The sequence below is a fragment of the Lactuca serriola genome, chromosome 6 (assembly GCF_051521515.1).
Source record: "Lactuca serriola cultivar US96UC23 chromosome 6, Lser_US96UC23_V15, whole genome shotgun sequence".
Taxonomy (NCBI): Eukaryota; Viridiplantae; Streptophyta; class Magnoliopsida; order Asterales; family Asteraceae; genus Lactuca; species Lactuca serriola.
Genome location: NC_136413.1, coordinates 186016793 through 186033644, shown reverse-complemented (window position 1 = coordinate 186033644; position 16852 = coordinate 186016793). Strand labels below are relative to the sequence as shown.

The 16852-nt window shown below is 39.9% G+C and overlaps 1 non-coding gene across 1 annotated transcript; it reads left to right on the top strand.

The window, feature by feature from the left end:
* The first annotated feature begins 16485 nt into the window (after nt 1-16485).
* On the top strand, nt 16486-16592 carry LOC145060742 (small nucleolar RNA R71). The gene has a single exon (XR_013686926.1). It is a non-coding gene; the product is annotated as a small nucleolar RNA R71 (small nucleolar RNA).
* The last annotated feature ends 260 nt before the right edge of the window (nt 16593-16852 follow it).

Genomic DNA, 16852 nt, shown 5'->3' with positions numbered 1-16852 from the left:
GTATCTTTAACTTATGAGTTTAATATAGGTTTTAATGAAAAGACTCTTAACATTCCATAACATGAGGACAAGTTATGGAGTTTATAAAACATTTATGTAAAAGAATCTTCAAGTTCCATAACGTGAGGGAAAATTATGGAAGACTTAAAACCACTTAAGATGACATTTAAAAGGGAGACTCTTCACTTTCCATAACTTGAGGACAAGTTATGGATTTCATCAAAACAATTAGATCAAAAGTTTTAACAAGAAAATCAAACAATTTGCCTATGATCTAATTAAACTCAAAAGTTAAGATAATTCATATCAAACAAGTTTCAAGAAATTAGCCTAATCTTTAAACTAATACAAATCATGAAACTTTGACAATTTATCTTTTAAATTGGATAAGAATGATCATTACCACATCAAAAACAGGTTTATAAGTTCAAAAACAGCTTAGATGCTTTGGATCTATGTTTTCTCTAATACCACTAAAGGGTTTTGAGCATTCTAACCCTAGATGCTTTGGATCTATGTTTTCTCTAATATACATGATAACTTTATTTTTCCAAAGCATCATCCTAACTAGCATACAATGGAGTATCTTTACTACAAAATTCTAGTTAGATGACATACCTTTTGTTGTAGTTGGAAACCTTGGACCTTTAATAACTTAGTGCCCTAAGTGTTGCACCTCAAATGGAATCACACAACACCACCAACAATGGAGGAACTTGAGAGGAGGTTGTCTTGCTTCACTAAATCGGCTAGTACTCTTCTAAGCTTACTTAGGTGTTGATATCATGAGCTAGAGAGGTTCTTATATAGTTTGGCTTAATTAGGGTTACACCATGCAAACCCTAATGTGCATGACCTTCCATATTCCTCATGCTCCATGGGTTTAAACCTCGATGGATCATCCATGGGTCACCACATTGGTTTAGCCTAACATAAAGAACAATGGATCATAAGCCCACATTATAAGATTGAATGATTTACATAATCAATCCCCATATATTTAATTAGTCTCTTTTGATCACAAAATTAATTCCAAATTAATTCTTGATTAATACTAATTAAATAATATAATTTCATATTAATATATTAGAACTTATAATATATTAATAAACCATAAATAACTGTTGGGTCAAAATATGGTTTATACTTTACTTTCTGTGGCAATTATATTTTTGTGTAATATTTTATGAATTTATGGCCTAGTTTACGGCCGTAAACACCCTACGGCCATAAACTCATTTACGGCCCATGTGTGTCCGGCCGATATTCAAGTATAAATAGAGGTGCTAGGGGTGAGGAGTAGAGATTGATGAACTAGAAGGAGTTTACAGCCAGAGAGAAGAAAGGAACGTTTGTGTGGGTGAATCTTGTGTAAGGAACTTAATTCATATTATCAATACATTCAAGATTCATATTATTCTTATTCTCCTTCTCTTCTATTTTTATCTGACATCATCCGTTTGATTGGGATTCCGCACCATCAATCGGATCTGACTGATACACTGGCAGATTAGGGACTTACAATTGGTATCAGAGCCAAGTTGCATTAGTCAAAAGGATTTATTGTTTCGTCTGGATTCTGAATAATTGGTGTTTCCGGTCCAAGCTTACGGCCGTAAACACCGAGTTCTTGGGCCGTAATTCTTCGTGTTTTTCATAGAAAGAGGTTTTTGATCGAGTTTTGGAGCTTCAAAGTCGAAAAATCGCTGTTTTTCACGTAATCGTTGAAGCGTTTTCGGCCGGAGCTTACTGCCGGAAACAGTTCACGGCCGGCGGCGGGGTTCGGGTTTATGGCTAGGGTTTCCGGAGTTTGCGGCTAGGCTCGGCAAATCGGTTCGGTGGAAGACGGCTCGGCTCGGCTCGGCTCAGCAGGAGCCTCTTACTCGTTCAGCTCTTATTAAAAAAGGAGGGACTTTTTGGTGCTGCCAGGATTCGACCCTGGTTGTCTCGCATCATCAGCCAACAAGCCTTCCAGTTGATCTAGCCTAACACATGTTATATCCCTTCGTGATTTATCTGAAATATCATATCTTCGATTTCCAATTTCGCATTTTTTACATTTTTAACCCAAAAACTCAATTTCTTTTAATTTTAAATTCCTTTTTCATCCAAAATAAAATTAAATAAATAAATTAAATTAAAATTAATAAATAAAATTATATTTTAATTTATGACTTTTATTTTTTTACTTTTGACCTTAAATTTTGACTTTGACTTCCAAATTTGACCTTTGACTTTAAACTTTGACTTTTTCGTTTAATTTTTTAAATTTTCAAATTTAACTTTTCGGTTTGACTTTCAAGTTCGATTTTTTTTTGTTTGACTTTTAAGTTTGACTTTTCAAGTTTGACTTTTGAGTTTGATTTTTTTAAATTTGACTTTTAAGGTTGTTTTTAAAAATAAAAATAATAATAATAAATTAAAAAAAAGGCATTTTAAATTTGACGTTTGATTTTTATCTTAGCTTCTAGTTGTGTTTTTTTAATTGATTTTAAGGTCTACGAGGGAGTTGAAAACATGAAAGAGAGTCGTTAGGATATCTTAAGACAAAATTTCAACATGTTTGATTATATCCCTAGAGAAATCCTAGAAGCTCTGTTGCAGCGATTTACCACACTCACTACTGAGATGAATATTGTTGGGATCTTTTTGACCAAATCTGAGATAAACAAAAAGCTATTGAATTCACTTCCGAAATCGTGGGATATGAACGTAGCTGTCATCTAGAAGACAAAAGATCTCAATCGTCTTAGTATTGTTGAAGTAATTGAAGAGCTTGACGCTTTAAAGACTTCTGTAAACCTTCCGGTCAATGAAGTGTCATGTTCTCATTCATGTGAAGTTTCATGTTCTCAATCATGTGAAGATACGATTAAATTTCTTAGGGATCAAATTGATTTGTTTAAAAGAGAAGTTGAGGACCTAAGATATGAAGGATATCAACTCAGGAAAGGACAGAAACCCCTGAAGGCTGAATTAGAAGCTAAAACCAAGGACTTTAGGAAACTTCAGGAAGACTACAGTAACAAATGTGAAAACTATGATTATGTAGTCAAACAAAATGTTGAGCTAGTGGCTGAAGTTGAATCTTTGAAAGGAAAGTTTGAAACCGCCAAACTTGATGTTAGAAAATATGATTTCTCAAGTGAGGTGGTTGCAAATATGATAGACCAAAGCATGCAGTTTAAAAGGAATCAAAACAAGGGTCTAGGGTATGATAGTGTACCTCCTCCTTACAATCATAACTACACATCCATCCCTATGAAACAAGAAGAAATTAACAGGGAGGCACATCTTAAATACGGAAAACCAGCTGGATTTGTGTCAGGAGGAGTTATTAATATTGAAGATTCTAATGTTGCTACTTCTTGTGTAGGCAAAGTAACAGAGGACGAGAACAAGGAGAGTTCTTCTGAACAAACAAACGACCCCTTGAACTCTGAATCTGTTGCTTCTAATCAATCTGTTGTTGGTAAATACAGGCCTCCAATTCCAGCGCAACAGAGTGCCTGTCGCAAGTGTGCGTGTGGGAAAAACAAGAGACAAGGCAAGGATATGCCACCAGGGGCAGGAAGAGACAACTCCCCAGTGAAGAAAAGGACATGTTTTCACTGTGGAACACCTGGTCACATTGCCCGAAATTGTCCAAATCGCGCATACGTTCCTTACTATGCTCAAGGCTGGCATAACGCGCCAAGAGGGAGATACTCCAAAAGAAACCCCTCAAGGTCACGTTCAGATAATAACGATTGGAACGCGCAGAAGGCGAAGAATCCGAATCCCAAGGGCAAGAAGGGAATGCAGGCCCAAAAGTCTAGTTCAAGAGATGCTCCTATGAAACCAAGACCGGCTAAGTCAAAATCATGTTTACATAATCAATCCCCACATGGGTTTAGCCTAACATAAAGAACAATGGATCATAAGCCCACATTATAAGAATGAATGATTTACATAATCAATCCCCATATATTTAATTAGTCTCTTTTGATCACAAAATTAATTCCAAATTAATTCTTGATTAATACTAATTAAATAATATGATTTCATATTAATATATTAGAACTTATAATATATTAATAAACCATAAATAACTGTTGGGTCAAGATATGGTTTATACTTTACTTTTCTGGGCAATTATATTTTTGTGTAATATTTTATGAATTTATGGCCTAGTTTACGGCCATAAACACCTTACGGTCGTAAACTCATTTACGGCCCATGTGTGTCCGACCCATATTCAAGTATAAATAGAGGTGTTAGGGTGAGGAGTAGAGATTGATGAACTAGAAGGAGTTTACAGCCAGAGAGAAGAAAGGAACGTTTGTGTGGGTGAATCTTGTGTAAGGAACTTAATTCATATTATCAATACATTCAAGATTCATATTATTCTTATTCTCCTTCTCTTCTATTTTTATCTGACATCATCCATTTGATTGGGATTCTGCACCGTCAAACGGATCTGACTGATACACGAGCATATTAGGGACTTACAATAACCTCTTCTCAATTATCCATCCTTCAGATTGTTCCTGTGCCATGCAACCCAAATGGACCATGCTACTCTCGGGTCAAGTACATATCAATTATAGTTATGGACTTAGGCACTAATCCAACAAAACTCTCACTCTTTTCTCCCAAAACGTTTAGATCTCATGCATGGGTTGGTTTTGACGTCCAAGACACCATTTTTATGAATCCACTCCGTTAAAAACACTCAAAGGGACATAAATTAGTCTATGGAGTTCAATGACTCATAAAGCTTCAAGCTTTGGTACCAAAACCCTAAAATGGACTATATTATGCACAAATCAAAAAGGATGGGAAAGCTTTGAGCTTTATACCTTCAACTGATGCTCCAACCATAAAAAGCTCATATCCAAAGCCTAGACTCCAACGCTATTCTCTTCAATGCTCCTTCTTCACTCCAAGGATGCCACAAGAACACTAAGAAGCTCACAAATGGACACTCAATCTCAAGGGACGAAAATTAGGGTTTTGAGAGGGTTGAGGGCTGGAAATGGTGGCCAGAAATGAGGCCATCATGTTCCTTAAATAGGGACACACGCCACAATTAGAGTTTTCACTCTGGGCCTAGGATGCCCAACGTACCCTCTGGTATGCCTAGCGTACTAGGTGGCATCCACGTCCAAATCATGCACATGAGTACACTGAGTGTACACATGCATACACCCCACATACTCAACTACCACCTTTTCTCTAATGAAGGGCCAAACTTGTCAATTACAATAAAACAAGGGTTTATAAGCTATACCTGGTCTTGGGAAGTTACACTATGGAAAATGTGGCAGGTGGCAGGATGGGGTTTGTGGATCGGGTGGTTCGGGCAGCTACAAGTGTAACAAGACAGGGAAATTTAGCAAGTATTGTACTGCTTCTATCACCACTTCACAGACATCAAACCTGATTTGCTTTGATTGCAATCAGAGGGGTCAGAAAAAGGCCAACTGTTAGAGTCTAGCATCAGGAGGACTAGTGGTAGCACCAGCTCTAGCGACGCTACGTATCATAGATGGCCGCCATGGCAAGATGGATGCTCCTGTGATGAGGAGTTAGGCCTTTCAGTTGACCACCGAGGAGGCGCGAGCAGCATCAGATGTGGTGACGGGTATGTCTCTTCTCCTTAACTCTTATTTATGTTGATTTTGTTGCTTATATTTTTGTGTGTTTTATTTTAGGATCGCGGTATCCCTGTGTCTATATTATTTGATACGGGGGCGGCCCGATATTTCGTGTCTCTTATGCTCAGCAAGAGGTTTGTTAGAGCTTCGATCAAGTTGGGTCATCCATCAGAGGTCGAGATTACGGATGACCAATATGCCCGGGTATCGAAGGCTCATCGGGATTGTGTTCTAAAGATGTTTAGCGAGCGGTATTTGATCGATTTGATTCCCATTCCTTAGCGCGGGAACAAGGTTATAGTGGAGATGGATTAGTTGATCCCCAATGGGGTGGTGATTGATTGTGAGAACCAGATGGTATGTGTTCGGACCCCAAGTAGGGGAGGTTTGGTGATTCATGGAGACGGCGCTCAACGCGGGCCAGCTATACTCAGCCGTTAGGGCCAGACATTATCTTCATCAGGGATGTTTCGGGTTCATCACCTTTGTATGGATACCCGGGAACAGGGTAAGGCATCGGTTGATGATGTACCGATTGTGCGAGAGTACCTATATGTGTTTCTGAATGATTTGCCTAGGGTGCCTTCGGAGAGGCAGGTGGAGTTCCGGATTGAATTGGTTCCTGATGCAGCTCCAATAGCCAAGGCACGATATCGGTTAGCTCCACCAGAGATGCAGGAGTTGTCTACACAGCTGCAGAAGTTGTTAGACAAGGGATTCATCCAACCGAATTGCTCACCATGGGGTGCTCTGATGCCATTTTTGAAAAAGAAGGATGGATCACATCAGATGTGTATTGACTATCGGGAGCTAAATAAGCTGACGGTAAAGAACCATTACCCAACCCCGAGGATTGATGACTTGTTTGACCAGCTTCAGGGTGCATCTTGGTTTTCCAAGATTGATTTGCGTTCGCGTAATCAACTGATAAGGGTCAGAGAGGATGATGTACAGAAGACGGCCTTCCAGACTCGGTATGGTCATTACGAGTTCGTGGTGATGCCCTTTGGGCTGACGAATGTCCCAGTCGTGTTCATGGACCTCATGAACCGCATGTGTCGACCGATGTTGGATCGGTCCGTGATTGTATTCGTCGATGACATCATGGTCTATTCCAAGACCCAGGAATAGCATGAGGAGCACTTGCGAGAGGTGTTAGAGACCATGAGGAGGCAGAGGTTGTATGAAAAGTTATCTAAGTGCGAGTTCTGGTTGCACGAGGTGTAGTTTTTAGAGCGCCTTGTCAACCACGATGGTATTCTGCTCGATCCGGCCAAGGTGGAGACTGTGATGAGGTGGGAAGTTCCAAGGTCTCCATCCGAGATTCATAGTTTCCTTGGGTTGGCAGGATATTACCGGAGATTTATTCAGGATTTCTCCAAGATAGCGGTTCCCCTGACCTGGCTGACGAAGAAGATTGCTATTTTTTGTCGGGGCCCTGAGCAGTAGGCAACGTGTAACAACGTAAATTTTCAAACCAAAATTTTCATTTTTAAAACACACGAAAACTCATATTATATCTCAAAAACATAATTGTCTCAAGTGTCAACACAATCCACATGAAAATGTCATTATCCCATAATCATCCACATAATCTCGCATCGGTGTGTAAAATCAAGTCGGTGCCTTCCCATGATCCTGAGAGGTACCCGAAACACATAACACGGTACGCACGAAGCTTAGTGAGTTCCCCAAAATACCACACATATCTCGTTAGCCTCTCAGGGCTATACTCAAATAAGACCCTCCGGTCAATGTGTCTCAGTGGGACCCTCCAGTCCTACAACTCGGGTGGACCCTCCAGCCCTAACTCGGTAAGCTCAAAATAATACATAGCACAGATCACAAAGACATAATGCAGGATATCACAATACTCAATATAACACATAAGACCCTCTGGTCACACAAAGATTACCACTCTAGGTAAAGTATAGTAAGAAGACTCAACTCGTAAGCAAGCAAGTAATAATCTCGTACACGAATCTCGAACTAGCCTCCGCCTAACACATAAGGTAATAATCTCTAATTAACGCTTAAATCAAAACTCAAAATAAACTAGGTTATTCTCTCTCTCAACTCTTGGAGTGGGTAAAAGACCATTTCACCCCTCCATGATCCAATACTCCCTGCCTTGACCAAACCCTAAAGTCAACAGAAGTCAACACTCGAGTCAGCTGCCCGTGTTGGCCTGAATCGCCGAGTGCATCTATGTGACTCACCGAGTCCCCCTTATTCCTTCAGAACATCACGAAAACCCAACTTAACTCGTCAATTTGTCCCGTCAACTCGCCGAGTTACCCATGTCTAGACTCATCAAGGAAAACCCTAGCCGACTCGTCGAGTCAGCTCTTTGACTCGCCGAGTCCCTTAAATCAAATTATCATTCAGACATTTTAAGGCAGATCTACCCCTCCAAACTCTAGATCTAGCCTCCCAAGGTTCGAATGTCACGTAAAGCTTCGATCTTTACGTTCATGCATGGCATATTTGCTCCATAATTCCAATACAAGCTCTAACTAAGGTGTTTAAGCACAATAACTCTTTCATGACTGGATAAAGTTGGGACCTTTGGACTCTATGGACCTCACAAGGTCTAGATCTGATGTCTCAATGCTTGGCAAACACAATTCATACCAAATCTCAGGAAAATATGGAAAAAGCCCCAAAAGTTCCTCATTAACAAGATCTAAACAACATGATGAGTAAGTTGATGACTTTTGCCTTCCAACAGAAGCTCCAAGTGAATGAATATTGGATCTCACAGTCTTTCCTCATTCCTTGCTTGAATCTCACTTCTTCTCTTCCAATGATTCATCAAACACAGTCAAATATTAGCTCTATCACTCTCTCTTAGCTCAAATGGCCTATTAAGGTTTCACACAGGAGAGTTGGATAGTTGGTGAGGCAGAAATGAGGACATAAGTTCCTTTAAATAGGTCCCAGCCCTAGAGATTTAGGGTTTCATCTCACAATGCGAACTCGTCAAGTCGGCTCTCTGACTCGTCGATTCGGTCTTTAAACCCACGTGCTCAATCCAACTCTACTCGACGAGTCAGACAATCAACTCGTCGAGTCACTCATTAAATAAATAAATAAATAAATGAAGTACCTGGGAATCGGGATGTTACAATTCTCCCCCAGTAGAATCAGACTTCGCCCTCAAAGTCATGCTTTAGAATAACTTTGGATACTACTCTCGCATCTCGGACTCCAGCTCCCAAGTCCACTCGGACCCCTTTCGATGTTGCCACTGGACCTGAACCAGGGGCACCTCTTTGTTCCCCAGAACCTTCACTTTTCGATCCAAGATCGCAATCAGCCTCTCAATATAATTCAGGCTCGCATCCACCTGAATGTCCTCTAATAGCACCACCGCCGTCTCATCGGCTACACACTTCCTCAACTGAGACACGTGGAAGGTGTTATGAATCTGACTCAACTCTGCAGATAGCTCTAACTGTTAGGCTACCTTACCTACTCTGGCGATTATTCTGAAAGGACCAATGTATTGGGGCCCCATCTTTCCCCGTTTCCTGAATCGGATCACCCCTTTCCATGGGGATACCTTCAGGAGGACAAAATCTCCAACCTGGAACTCTAGCTCGGATCATCGCTGATCTGCATAACTCTTCTGGCGACTATGGGCTGTCAGTAACCTCTGTCTGACCTGCTGAATCTGCTCGGTCGTCTTCATCACTATCTCAATGCCACCCATCACTGGCTGCCCTACCTCTCCCCAACAGATGAGAGTCCGAAACCTCCTCCAATATAAGAGCTCAAAGGGAGGCATGCCAATACTGGAATGGTGGCTGTTGTTGTAAGAAAACTCAGCCAAGGGCAAATAGGTGTCCCAACTTCCTTCGAAGTCCATAACGCATGCAAGTAGCATGTCCTCGAGCGTATGAATCGTCCGCTCGCTCTGCCCGTCTGTCTATGGATGGTATGTGGTACTAAAATGCAATTAGGTACCCAACTCCTCATGAAATTTCTTCCAGAAACTGAAAGTAAAACGCACATCTCGATCTAACACTATCGAGGTCGGCACTCCATGTCATGCTGATGTACACGGAAGTACCCACTAATTTTAATATTTATTACCTAACAAACTTAGACTAACTATGCACTTATATGTAGTGTACCTAGTCAGATTACAGTACAGCTTAGGTAAGTCGGGTGTTGATCACAGGGAACGGTGTTATTAATTAATCTATTTACTATTAAATTAATCTAATTATTCATAAACTAAGAAGGGGTTTTTATCTAATTTTGCAACTTTAGATGAACTTAATCCTTTAACGAAACTCAATTAATTAACAAAGCACTTCTGTTAGTTCGAATCTGCTTTCACTCAATGGTTATACATTAGCTATAATTATTACTGTTGGTGACCAATTTAAGAAGTATTAGTAATTTAATTCTAAATCTACCAATTATCCGAAAATCACCGTTCACGTTGTGAGCGTTTAAAACTCACGTCGTGAACTCGGAGTAATCGTGATCGTCAAGGATTCCTTCACCTGGATGCTTATCTTCTGATTCTTTTTCACTCACGTCGTGAACCATCAACCATTCACGTCGTGAGTACGTCTTTTTTGGGTGTTTCTCTTGTCTTTCAAGCCTTCAACCTCCAAAGTTCCATCATTTAACGCTTTTAGTCCCTTTCTTCAAAATGTCTTCTATTTTGGCTGCAAAATATAATTTGACCTTATAAGTATCATTATTCTATGCAAATGACCAAAATATATATAAAAATGTACTTAAATATTGCCTAAAAGTATGTATAAATATGGAAATATCAAAATACCCCACACTTAGGCTTTGCTTGCCCTCAAGCAAATCTACTTATTTAAACTCAAACCTTCATTACTAGCATTTCATAGAACAATCCAATTTTAGCTCAGCCATTATGCCAAGACCTCAACGCATGCATTTGTGTCTAAAATTTTCCTAAAGTACCCCCATACTTTAAATACTCACAATCTTCATAAACAATTACCCACTTCTTTCGAACAATGCTCATTTTATGCAACCCTCCGAATCCATACTCAGAAAGCTTTTTAACCTCAAGATATTTTTGGTTAAGCTGCCCAAGCGTACACAATCTAAAAATTACAACTTTAGATACCACAATGGAGCTCTTGGAATTCTTCACTTCTTTTATATTTGATCTTTGATTGCTTGAACTCACCATATATATCACTTTTGGTATCTTTAACTTTTGATTCGTTGGAATTTTGATCTTTGATCTTCAAACTTGATAGCTCCAAAATTCTTCTTCAATTTTTTCACTTTTTGGTAATTTCTCTCTCTCTCTCTCTCTCTCTCTCTCTCTCTCTCTCTCTCTCTTTTTACATGTATACTCACTTTTTTTTATTATTTTTCACTCAAAAACCTACATGCTTAAGCAAGGGCGCTTAACTTCAACCTTTATTGGTTAAGACATATCTTTCCTAGATACATTTCAGGTTCAGCCTGCTAAATATTTTGCATCCCTCAAACTAAGTAGGGTTATGTTTTTGTTCCATGATTTCACTAAAATAAGGGAGGCCACAAATGCCCTATAACGTGTATTGGCTCAACTAAACATTTGAGCTCTTATCGGATCATCCCATATAACACTAATAACTACAGTTGTTCAAATTATTATTACTAGATTTAATTATTAAAATTTTCAAAATTTACCATTATCTAGCAATTTACTCTTTCTACCCCCTACCCCACACTTATTTCATACAATGCCCTCTTTGTATGCTTAAATGAATAGAAAAATTAATAGAAGGGAGAAAAAGGAACAGACTCCCCTGGGATAGTGGCGTGATCATCTCCAAAAGTATGGATGAAATGTGCATCTTGAATACAGACTTTGAAAAATAGAAACTTGGATCTTGAACACGCGAGATAAGTAATGTACCGGCAAAATATGGAATCGAGTCTTCAATCTTCAACAAATGTGGTGCAGAAAAATGTGCACAATGGAAAGAACAATGTGGGAAAGCAAACGCCATATTGTATGGTAGATAAAATGGGCCACTATTATCTTCATAATATTCCCAAAAAGAATGGTGGTGAACCACATAAGGAATATGCAAAAAAAATATGATTATTTTCGTGAAAAATACAAAGTCACGACGCGAATGTGTAAATGTTCACGACATGAATTCGATTGGAAGCGGGTTTTGAAAGTCAGCAGATAATGACTCACAACGTGAGCACCAAAAGAGTCACGACGTGAAAACTGGATTCTCAGAAATATATTTCTTTCAACCTTTCTTCTCACTTCTTATATTTACCCCATGTCTTAATGGATTAAGACTCTTCTAACCCTATTAATTTCAACTCTTCTCTCCAACTTTCTTCTCACTTGACACACCCCACACTTAAGTTAAATCATGGGTCTCGACTCTCGACTTTAAACACTCCCGGCTAAACACATATGCACTCGTATCTCGTCATCATTTATACGCACTCCTAGTAATGCTGAAAAATAACAACCAAGAAGAGAAAGAGTAACATAATATCTAAATAGTTTTACAATCCCAAACAAACAAAAAGAACATAAAACTAAACCAAATAAAACAAAAATAATAAAGAAAACGATCAATCATCCTCGCTCACCCCGCTAGTGCCCAACCCGTCGGCTCCATGCCCTCTATACTCCGTCCATCTCGGGAAATCCGGGTAATGATACCCCAAATGAGGCGGCTGCTCCACTCCAAGGTGTCGAACAATGTTCTCCATGGTACCACCAATCTAATTGACACACAAAGATAACTGGTCAAAATAACCAGCCATGTCACCCCCAAAAGGTGCTCCCACCATGGATGCGGGTGGATGCATTGGTTGCCTGCGTTCTCCCCTTCCTCTTACGGTCCTGCGCCTCGGCCTTGGTTGTGGTTCAGGTTGGTCGGCCGGCTGGTCATCACCATCATCATTATCCTCAACAATTCCCTAATGTGTCCCATAATTCTTGACTACCCTCATTGTCTCTAAATATCCCATACTAAACTCGTTCCCCTCCAAGCATGTCAAATAACGAGTGATGCCGGAAACAATGAGGCCATAAGATCGGGCCAAGCGCGTAACAAAGTGCCCTCCACAAATGGGGCTCCCGGGACGAGCACTCGTATGATACTCCGCCAAGTATCGAGCCAAGAAATATGGAATGTTATAGCACACACCGGGCTGTAAAATGCACCATAAAAAGAACAAGTTGGCCATAGTAACCTTATCACCATGTCGTTTATGGTGAATGGAAAAGGTAATAAGGCGATGTATCGGTGATCTGATGCTACTTTCGTGGGATACACTGGAATTGAACATGCCGGCTATGATATTGCTCCAAAACTCTGGTCCTGTAACACCATCTGCATACCCTCGTGTGGCGTCCCTCAAGAATAAAACAAACTCATGAGTTATGGTCTCATGAGCCTCATACAACCCCATTCTGCGAGAAAACTCCACCAGACTGCACTCCCGATATTCCCCTCCTAGACAGAAAACCAAAGCCTAGGAAAAAGTAGGATCCTGGACATTCTCATGGAATGTCACTGTCGAAAAGAACTCCATGCATAACTCTTTATAAACCCGCTCTTTGATGGCAAACAAATTGTACCATCCCTTGCACGTGAAGGAAAATCCATCGCCCAAAAATATTTTGGTAAGATATTGGGACATCTGATCCACCAACCCAACCTCCCTCAACCGTGCCCACTGAATAGTGGGCGCAATAGCAAACTCCCAATTGTAAAGCCAACCCAAATGATTATTCCATCGCGTATATATATCTCGGGGTGTAGTTGTTGGGAAGTTATAAAAGGGATGTAAACTTGCTACTCCAGCTGGAACCTCTCTTCTGGGAGCCATTTCTGCAAAAAATAGCAACAAACAAATCTAAAAGAAACAATCCAACCTATTAGAAATAAAGGAAAAATAGAAAACTGTTCAGTCCCAGGATTCACGTCGTGAATTCGCAACTTCAGCAAGCAGAATCGCAAAAATCAGGGGCAAATCCAGTCACAATACTAATAGGGTTTACTCCTATGATAATTTCAACCATAAATCATCAACATACCAAGGCTAATCCACGCATTCTAGGGCATATTTCATACATTTCAACTAACTAACAAAGCCTAACCCTAGGTTTAACTATTAAAGAGAAATTAAACTCAAGAATTAAGAATTATTACCTTAGATTGTAGTATGAGGTAAGCAAAAACAAAACTTGTGTGATTGTCGGCCAAAATTAGAGCAAGGGGGACCAGATCTTGTGTTCACTTCGTGGGGAATAAAGAAAAGAGGGTCAAAGGGATTCTTATCCCCTTAATCTGTGGTCCGGTGTTTTTCAAAATTCACGTCGTGAATCCTTAAGGATTCACGTCGTGAGTCCTATCTGGGCGGAATTGTGGGCCATGCACTCCTTAATAATGGACTAGTCTTGGGCTAATAAGTTTAATAGAAAATGGGCTGACATGCATCATTTTTATATTATCCGACTTATTTAGAATTCACATTGTGAATTCTTAACTATTCACGTCGTGAATCTTGCATGAAAATTTTTATTATTAAGTAAAATTTGTCCATGAACTAAATTCTTAATTATCACCACTTCATTTTTAGGGTCCCACACTCAGTGTTTAACTATGAATAAAGCGAGTTGGATGATATGATTTATGTTTCTAAGACTAAAATGCAAAAATTAAAAAGAAAAGAGAAAAAAATTGCAAACCAAACTCGGGTTGCCTCCCGAGAAGCGCTTCTTTTTCTTGGAGTCATGAGCTGGACTCCATGCCTCCTACGTTGAGTCCTCAGAAGAATCCACCACTAAGATCTTTTGTTCCTTGAAACGCCTCTTGTAAGCTTGAACTCGTCTTTTGTACGCCTTCTTCGAATTCTCCTTTTTAGCCTTTACACCGTCTTCATCAAGCTTGCGTTTGGTCCCTTTAGTCTCTTCCTTGCACTCCATAGCATTCTTCTCTTCTTTCACCACTGGAATTCTTACTTTTGAAGTAACCTCCTCTTCATCACTTTTAATCTCATCATCTTCCTTGCTCACCCAAGAAATTGGACTCGTGTATGCAATGACTTCAACTAAATATGGAACAACTGCTCTTGGTTTTGTTCTTTTGACTTGATGAATTTGTCTTGATTTCTTCTTCCATGAGCTTCTCTAATTCTTCAAGTTTATCGTCTTCATCCATGTTGAACACTTCTTCGTGAGCATGATTCCCTTGAAAGCCATCTTCCATTCCAAAAATTTCTTTTTCATTTCCAACCCTCAAGGTGAGCTTACACTCCCGAATATCAACAAGAGCTTCAACAGTGTTTAGCAGTGGCCGACCAAGAATAATTGGTACATTGGGATCTTGTTTCATATCTAACACTACAAAGTCTATTGGAAAAATGAATTTCCAAATTTTTACTAAAATGTCTTCCACAATGCCCCTAGGTTGTGTCACTGAACGGTTCACCATGTGAATAGTCATTCTTGTAGCCTTCAACTTCTGAATATCCAACTTCTAATAAAATGAATAAGGCATCAAATTAATGCTAGCCCCAGAATCGGCTAAAGCATCAACCTTCATGTTGTTACCAAACTCACATGGAAGAGTGAGGCGTCCAAGATCCCCCATCTTCTTAGGTATATCTCCCAATACAGCCTTTGAACTTTGCTCACTTAGAATAACTTTGGAATTCTTCTTTAGTTGTTGACGAGTGACTATCAAGTCTTGTAAAAAAAAATTCATATTCGGGAATTTTTTATAACGACTCGACAAAGGGAGTATTAATCGGGATACCTTTCACGTGCTTAATAAACTCTATATACTCTCTTTCCAGTGGACTAAGGGCAGCTTGGGAAGGAAATCGCAAAGGTGGCTGATATGCTGGCACAAAGACAGAATTTGTCTATGCAGACAGATCCCACAACGTGAACATAGCGGGCTCACGTCGTGAACTAGGTGTTCCAGCAGCTTCTTCTTTTTCGGGTCTTGGCTTCTTTGGCTTTTGATCGGTTTGTCGTGGCTCCACTTCTAATGCCTCTAGAAACTCAGAGATGGCCTCTTCTTTTGTATCTATGGCCATTATGTGAGATTGAGTCTTCTTTTCAGGATTTTTCGGGGAAAGCTTCTAATGAACCAAAGTAGTTAGTTGACCAAGCTGCACTTCAAGATTATTGATGGAGGCTTGTTGATTTTTTATTAAAGCTTGCTATTCTACCATCATTGCGTGATGATTCTTCATCACAGTTCTTTGTTCATCAATAGCAGAATCTGTAGCCTCGTGTCTCTTTTCTGAAGCTTCCATAAACTTAACTAACATGGTCTCTAGATCAGGTTTTTTCTCAGCTGGTGGTTTCTCCTTTTGGTAGAAGCCTCGGCTTGTTTGCCTATACTTCTCTTCTTTTTGCCTCTTATATTCTTCGTATGGCAACCACTCTTTCTTTGGTTTTCTCCAGTCTTCATCATACTGGTCCCCACTCGAGTAGCATACTTGAGCCTTTTTATTCCCATACTCATCCAAATTGCAGTCCTTAGTCAAGTGTGGACCATTACACCTCTCGCAACCAACTCTTATGGCATGAATTGAGTGGTCCATTTGTGTCAACCTCCGGTCCATATTATTTAGCATAGCCATCATGGCTGCTATTTCTTCAGTTTGGGCCCCTCCACCGCCTTTGATTCCATCTTGCCTAGGGTTGTGGTACTCACGAGAGTGCTTCGTGAATTCTTCAATCAACTCCTTGACCTCACTTGGATTTTTCTTTGTCAAAGATCCTTGAGAATCAAGGAGTTTCCTTGTCATAATGTTGACCCCATCATAGAAGATTGACATCTCTTGTTGGACATTAAGATCATGTTGAGGGCAATTTCTGAGCAAGCCTTTGTAACGCTCCCATGCTTCGTATAATGACTCCCCCGGTTGTTGTTAAAAGTTGGTTATTACCTTCTTGAGTTTAGCTATCTTGGATGGTGGGCAAAATTGGTCAAGAAACTGCTCACGCATTTGAGCCCAAGTGGTGATCGTACCCGGTGGAAGTAATTTTAACCACTCTTTAGCAGCTCCCTTGAAAGTAATGGGAAGCATCCTAAGCAAGACAGTGTTTCTATTAACATTTGGGACATTGAAGTAATCCGCAATGTCATTGACTTCATCAAGATGCTTAAAAGCATCCTCATGATCCTTCCCATAAAATGGGATATCCTTCAGTGCAGTCA